The sequence below is a fragment of the Triticum dicoccoides genome, chromosome 3B (genome assembly GCF_002162155.2).
Source record: "Triticum dicoccoides isolate Atlit2015 ecotype Zavitan chromosome 3B, WEW_v2.0, whole genome shotgun sequence".
NCBI lineage: Eukaryota > Viridiplantae > Streptophyta > Magnoliopsida > Poales > Poaceae > Triticum > Triticum dicoccoides.
In genome coordinates this window covers 777,048,847-777,057,229 of record NC_041385.1, presented here as the reverse complement: position 1 = coordinate 777,057,229, position 8,383 = coordinate 777,048,847, and positions in this window count along the sequence as shown.

The following is an 8,383-nucleotide window of genomic DNA, read 5'->3' as shown; positions in this document are numbered from 1 at the left end:
GGAGGAGGGAGGGGGCGGCCGGAGAAGGAGGAGGGAGGGGCGGTGGGAGGAGGGCGGCCGGAGGAGGAGGGAGAGGAGGGAGTACCTTGGCGAGGAGCAGCGCGGTAGCGGCGGACGACGGGTTCGGCGCGGGCGAGAGCGAGTGAGAGGGGAGAGTGAGTGAGAGGGTACCGGTGCAGTGAACCTCTCTAGGATAAGGTAAGTAAGTAGTAGCGCGTTTCAGAGAAATGCGCTACTGCTAAGGGACATAGCAGTAGCGCTGGTCGGGCATACGCCCTATTGCTAAGTGGGGCTAGCCATCTGTGCCCAGTACAAGTATAGCAGCAGCATTCTTTAGCAGAACGCGCTACTGCTAAAGTAGTAGCAGTAGCGCGGTTTATTTAAACTCGCTACTACTAAGTAGCAGTAGCGCCCTGTTTTGTCCAGCGCTACTGGTAAGATGTTGTGTATAAGTTTTCCCTAGTAGTGACTGGTCAAGGTGTGTGCTCTTAAGAAGATAGAAGATCTATTCAAGAGGTGGACGAAAGAGTTGAAATCAACGTTTGTCGACAAAGGGAAGACTCCATAATTAACCGGACGATTTGAGAAGATAAGAGATCACTGGCCTGCATTCGTGGCCTACAAGACACTGGACAAGAGTAAGAAAATGTCAGAGATAAACATGATAAATGCTACAAAGAAGCTGTATCACCATCGTATGAGGTCTGGCGGCTACTACCTCAAAGCCCGGCCGTTGTGGGACAAAGCTGAGAATGACCTGATTGCTAAAGGGGGTCGAACCAGAGACATTGAACTAGCCAGACCGTTCAAGGACTTGGTTCTTTGGGGTTCGGGGAACTTTGGACCCTAAAACAGGGAAGTGTCGTTGGACGGATGAGCAACTTGCAATACCCGTCACAAAGCTTCAGGCAACAATCAAGGTAGCGCAGGAAGGGACGTTCATTCCTGACAAAGAGAATGACGAGCTGACTGAGGCCCTCGGGAATCCTGAGCACCCTGGACGAACACGAGGCACGCCAAGCTCCGTTGTGTGGAAGAATGGGTTTCCCAGCGCAGGCGGTTACAAAACCCGGGAGTGGAAGAGGAAACAGGAGCTTAGTGATATACAAAAGCTCAATGCAAGAGTACTAAAGCTAGAGGAACAAGTTGAGAGCCAGTGAGCTGCCGACTAACCATCTCAGTGGCACAAAGCTACCCCAGAAGCTACCCCGCCATCTCAGCGGAGAAGCAGCAAGGCTTCCAGGAAGCTTGTTCAGCAGCCTGACTTCACGGCTCCTAGCTACCCCGTGGATGCTATCACGGAGGCTCAACATTGCCAGCTTATGACGAAATGGCAAAACATGACCTTGAAGGCAGTTGTCCGCACTGTTGCACCTCCTCAACCCGACAGAACTTTTCACTGCCGTTCGATTCGACAGGGCTATGCTGTTGTGATGGCGGATGAAGTAATGGAGGGATTTGAGGAGCTCAAGCTTGACCACCCTACAGGTGAAGGGGAGATTCAGCTGGCTCTTGCTCTGAAGACTCCATGTCTATGGCGGAAGGAGTACATCAAGCTTCCAAACTGGACGCCTCCACCTCCTCCTCCTCCTCCTCTGGCGAGTCAGGGCACACTGCCTCCTCCTCCGGCCCCTCCTCCGACAAGTGATCAGGGCACTCCGCCTCCTCATCCGCCTCCTCCGGCGTGTGACGGCACTCTGACTCCTTCTTCGCCTACTCCAACAAGCACTCCACCTCCTCCGGTGCATGAGGGCACTACGGATCCTCCTCCGCCTCCTCCGGCGCGTCAGAGCACTCTGCCTCCTCTGACGCGTGGAAGCATTCCGCATCCTCCGGCATGTCAGTGGACTCAGCCGCGTCAGCAACGGCGGAAGAGAGAGGCCGCCGCTCTGGCGGCTAGCAGTACAGGTAGAGAAGGGAAGCAATTCAAATACGGTCCATCTCTCAAGGCTCCGGAAAAGTTACCATATGAGAGGACCGACAAGGAAAACGAGGGCATCAGTCGTGCCCAAGTGAGGGACTTTTTTGCATGGAAACCTCCACCTCCGAAGGAAACGATAGATCCGGTGAAAGTGGAGCGGGTTATGGATGCCCTAAAGCGACCACCACTGCCTCCTCCGGATTCCAACTATGTGCGCACTATTAAAAAGGCATATAAGGAAGCAGAGCGGTCAGGAAGTACTTGTAGTGATGCAAGGTTAGCAGAACATAGAAGTGGGAAAAAAATTCCCCAGCTCAGCTAACAGGCGAAGCAAACGTGCCCCCCGCTTAAGGTGTCTAGCGATATCGTCGCTAATCATCCGGGGATGGTGCCCGGTACCAATCCTGCTGATTACTTGACCGATGATATAGAGTTTGAAAAAATGGGTGGCCGAATTCAGATTCCAGTATGGGCAGCCTCTCGTCAAACCTGATCATCCTCCTCCTCTAACAATGATTATGCGAAGACTCCATGAATTGTACATGGAAAGATGAGGCCAGTCTGGGAAGCATACTTTGACGATGAGAATTAAAGAGGAGCACGACCTCGTTGGAATGGATATTTTGAATGTTGAATTTGACGAGTTATTCCAGTTATACAATCAAAAGGCCCTTGACAAAACACTCGTGACTTGCTACTTACTGTAAGTACTACTTATGTAATAATTAAGTCTCTCTATATATAGCTCAGCTCTTTTATTGCATGTATATATAATTATCTCACTATATTATGAGGGTTGAAGATTGTCGAATGGACGGTCAAACACAATGTCACAGAAACCGAGGACAGCTTGCTACAATCGTTGCTTAAAAATCAAAAGAAAGATAAAATACTCTTTCCTATCTCTACTCTCTTCTCTTCCCGTGCGCGCGTGACCCTTTCCCGACGTCTCTGCTATCTCTACTCTCTTCTCTACTGTTATATTTATTTAATACTTAATATTTAATATTTATCTCTACTTCCTTTACTGTCTACTTTTTTTCTCTATACTTTTTTTTCTTGCATGTGTGTGTGTAGATTCCACTTTATCTTGCTAGAGATTAAGCTTGAAGCTGGCATAGTAAGTGTCTTAGACTCGAGAAGAAAAGATCCCCAGGAGTATGCGGACATGACTGGTATGCTCTAGAAGTATGTTCAATCGATCATTATCGCACCATATCGGCAACTTTGTTCATTTCCTTATATCAAGTAATTATTCTCTTTGTCTGGCAGGGTTTGGAAAGACTTCACCGTAATTATGCCGGGACTGCTGACAGAGCTGTAATTTAAACACCTGAAAGTAAGTACTACTATCTAGTTCCGCGCTCCCCCATTGATTCTAGCTAGTTTCATCAATACCATTTAGCATGCTTGATTATCAGTCTGACTGAACTCTATTTCTCATAAAGTGCTTGTGGAAGGAAGTCAGTAATGTTTTTTGTGGATACTACGTTTGCGAGTTCATCTACAACTCGACGACCTCTAAGAGGGGCTACTCTAAAAAACAATATGATGTACGTAAACAAAAGAATTCACAATTTTATTTTATTACTAGCATTTGTGTAGAGTTTCATTCATACATATGTATTGACCCACTTCTTTAAATTAGAAGTGGCAGATGCAGGATGAACTCCTACGACATGATCACATACGAGCTATTCAAGAGGAATTGGCGAGATTCTTTCTTGACCACATCATAAATAAAGCCGGAGAATACCATGTGGAAGTTGAAATAGAACTTAGATGTTAGGGTTTGTAAGAGATCTTATATTGTATATATGTAGCTAGTAGCATCAGATAGATATACGAAAACTTGTTGTTCGACCAATCTCTCAGAGAAAGAGAGGTCACTTCTCTCTGTATATGTTCATGACGATTGAAAGTGCAATCTTGCTCTTAAACAATATTTTTGATATTGATGACAAATATACATATAGGGGACTAACCGTGTTTGCTAAGTATATACACAGGCCGTCAGTCCTCTGGTTTTTCTAATGTGCATCATGATCACATCATATGAGATTTTACTCAAGCAAATTATCAATAAGGAAAGGAGCAAACAAAGACGAAGCATCATGCTCTTTTCTATTTCTTGAGTAATAGGAATCCCACACTATTAAGAGGGGGTCTGAGGTGTAGGTTCAAGGCTTGCTCACATTTTGTCTCACGAGTAATTTTTCACAAAGGACCAAAATCCCTAGCGAAACCCCTTAGCCAAATCCTACCACTTCACCTAGCCGGATCATCCGGACGGCTCCCCAGATCATCCGGGCTAAACCCGGATCAACCGAACCCTGCTCCGGATCATCCGGGTAATGTGCATTTCATCACAGAACGCTGGTGGCTGAAGCCGGATCGTCCGGACGTTCATCCGGATCATCCGGGCTGTGCCCCGGATCATCCGGATCCTGTCCCGGATCATCCGGGAAACCTTGCCCCTATTTTCACAGAACCCTGATGGTTGTAGCCGAATCATCCGACAAGGCTTCCGGATCATCCGGGATATGTCCAAATCGTCCGGGATGGCCACCGGTCTGTCTGGGCTGCTTGCAGCTCTGCTGCTACCATCTGCATCCGGGCCTTCAGCCAGATTATCTAGACAATGTCCAGATCATCCGGGTGGTATCCCAGATCATCCAGGCTGGTCAACTTCTGTCCAAATAGCTCAATTCTGGGTGTGGTATAAATAGTCCCTTACCTCTTCGAGATAAGGTTGAACACTTCACACAAACAGGCCTCAAGAACACCAATGCTCCCTCTCTCTTGCTCATACACTAAATCCTAGACCCCGGCTTGATTCTTGAGAGTTTTGAAGAGTTGTTCCAATCAAAAGAAATATCTTCTCCCTCTCCTTGTGACCAAAGCAAATCGTGGTTTGAGTAAGTCTTGAGTTTCCCCCTTGGATCTTGTTACTCTTGGAGGTTGGAGACTCCTAGGAGGTAGGAGTCATTTGGTGAGGAATCAACCATTGTGATTACCCCCGGAAAGTTTGTGAGGGTTTGGAGACCTCCCCAAGGTCTACCACTAGTGGTTGAGAAACGCCTTCGTGGTGTTGTCTCAAAGGGAGAATAGGGTGAGCCTTCGTGGCGTTGGTGTGCCTTCATGGTAACATCCACCTCTCTAACGGTGACGTAGCTTCCCTCCAAGGAAGTGAACATCGGCATACATCCTCGTCTCCCGGAGTTGTGGTTATTCCTAACCCTAACTCTCTACTTGTGGTTACTTGTCTCTTCGCACTTACTTATATCATATTGTGCTTGCTTCCTTACACACTCATGTTACTTGCTTAGAACTTAGTACTACACTTGCAATTGTTAGGCTAACTCTCATATTCCGCATTATTGCCTAAAATTGCTAAGTAATAATTAAAATTTGTAATTGTACCTATTCACCCCCCCTCTAGGTCCATCTCGATCCTTTCAATGATCATGTGTACTTAATGGTTCATTCATTTGTTTACTAGCTAGCATGTCAAGTTCTCTCTATACGTATAGTAGCTAGCCTCGACCAAGCACGGAGATAAAGAGAGGTCACTTCTCTCTATTAGGTAGCTAACACACAATATATGAAACCCCTAAATTAACCCTCCAAAACCCCCAACCCCCCCCCCCCTTTCAAAAAAAACAAAAACCCCAGCTCCTACCATATGCTGACGCGTGGATGCCTTTTGGTCCCAGTTGGTATTGCAAACCGGGACTAAAGATCCTCCTGCCTGGGCACCCCGCAGCGGCCACATGGAGCCCTTTCTGTCCCGGTTCGTAAGCGAACCGGGACTAAAGGTTTTAGGCTTTAGTCCCGACCTTTAGTCCCGGTTCCAGAAGCGGGGCTAATGGGCCTCTAGAACCGGGGCTAATGGGCCTCCGGAACCGGGACAAATGGCCCACTTTCTACTAGTGTGTAGAGTTTTGACCACTAAGAGGTCAACTTTAGTTTAGTAATGGTCAAGTCTGTAAAAGGATTGATAGCAGTTTGGTTGGTACAGTCGTACAACTGTGTCTGTAAGTAGATTTGCGTTGGCCTGAGAAAGGCAAAGTGTTTTTTGGACTGCACGCGAGACGTGGTCTCGGTGAGTCAGGTGTTTTTACTTTCTAGTCTAGTTGTAAGTTTATTCGTGTCCTTGTGAGGATACTATTGTTGTTGTTGTTGCTTAAACTTTGTTATTGCTTTATTAGAGCATCTCCAACAGATACGCGGTGTGGTAATTTTTTTTGTAGCATCGAAATAGCGTTTTAGCGCACTAGGCTGGTGTTTGCTTTACCAGAAGTGCAAAAACACGGCGCCCAATTCGGTGGCCCCATCTGCAGCAACCTATATTTTGCAATGCGCGCGAGCGGGCACACAAAATAAGCAGCGCGCGATGCTGTTTTCCCCAGTGCGCTGAACCTACTTTGGCAAGCGCGCTGAATCTACTTTGGCGCGTGCGGATTTTAGGGCGTCTGCTGGAGCGTCAGTTTCGATCGCACGTGCAATATAGCCATTTTTTCCAGCGCACGGCTAATCTAGTACGTCTATTGGAGATGCTCTTACTTGTTTGTTTGATTGCTATATAATCAACTATCTTGCAAGCACATTCAAAGTACTTACCTGGCCTTGCACGTGGCCAGATTCTAGAGAAGATGGATAACACTAGTAGAAAAGAGGGCATACGTTTGGGCCAGATAAGCCCATTAGTCCTGGTTCAGTCACGAATCGACACGAATGGGGGCATTAGTCCCGGTTCGTGTCTCAAACCGGGACTAAAGGCATTAGTCCTGGTTCAAATGAGCCCTTTAGTCCCGGTTTGAGACACGAATCGGGACTAAAGGGTGGTGTGCCCTTTATTCCCGGTTTGTGTCTCAAATCGATACTAAAGGTTAGACCCTTAGTCTCGGTTTGAGACACAAACTGGGACTAAAGGGTGTGATGCCCTTTAGTCCCAGTTCGTGTCTCAAACCGGGACTAAAGGGCCCTTTTTCAAACCCTACCCCTCCGGGGGATCACCTTTTCAGTTTTGTAAAAAGCAAAAGAAAATGATAAAAACTTCAAAAATTAAAATCCTTCGAGATGTAGTTATGTTACTACTAGTTAGGAAAATTAAAAAACTTAAATTTGGACATGTTTTGCAAAAAAATGTTATGAAAATGTAAAACGGCCATATCTTTTGCATACGATGTCGAAAACCCCCGCATAATATATCAAAAAAATCAGCACGAAAATCCGCATCAGGTTTTGACTTCCTTCGCCCTGTTTGCAATTTTTTAGAATCCTCAAATTCTGAAAGGAAAAAAAATTATGCCCAAATTTCTTTTTTTTGAATTTTTGTTAAATCTGGTCAACTATGATCAAACTACTTATTCAAGAAGTATCAGTGTTTCTAAATAATTATTTAAGTTTTTTTAAATTTTGGTCAAATCTGGTCAAACTATGCTCAAACTATAGTCAAACTATGGTCAAACTTATTATTCAAGAAATATTAGTGTTACTAAATAATTATTCAAGAATATTACTGTTACTAAATAACTATTCAAGAATATTACTGTTACTAAATAATTATTCAAGAAATATTAGTGTTACTAAATATTTTTTTTAGAATAATAGTTTCAAACTCAAAGAGTGAAACGTGTGACTTCATGCTCAAGCTAAACTCCTGAGGGTTAATAGGATTGACATCTTACTATTGTCAGGAAAACAACACACTGCTAGAAAAAGGCCTGTTAGTGGCGCATCTATTTTTTCCATTAATGGCGCACTATAGGTGCACCACTATTACCACGCCACTAGTAACAAATACTAATGATGCACATTTGGTGCGCCATTACTATCACACATAGTAATGGCGCACCTATAGTGCGCCATTACTATGCTTAGAAGTGCGCCATTACTATCTGACTTAGTAATGGCGCATCACATAGAAGTGCACCATTACTAACAGTTTTTTTATCAAAAAAAATTCAGAAAAATTTCAAATTTTTTTCAGAATTATTTTCTTGTTTTTTTCTTGATCTCGTGTCAATATGCTTAATCTCGGGTCAAATCGCACTTCATGGTCAAACTTCCCAGAAGGTCACCCATCCTCACACAAGTCCAGCCCAAGCACGCTTAACTTCGCAGTTCTATCCAACCCCAGCACCAGCTCACTTAACAGGCACTTGTTAATATATCTATCATATAAATCATATTTAACCTTGTCGATGTCTAGGACTTTGTTCATGTTCATGAGTGTGATGAAATTTTGAAAAAATATTTCAAACTTCCCGGTCATATTACGTATCATATTTTGAACATTTTTTTCAAAAAAAATTCAAAACCATTTTTTTTCTGTTACTAGTGGCGCACCTAGCAAATGGTGCGCCATTACTAAGTTTAATTTTTTTTCCATTTTCCCCCATCTAGATTTTAAAAGCCCCGTATCTTTTTTTATGTTAGGTTTTGGGGATTCTGAAA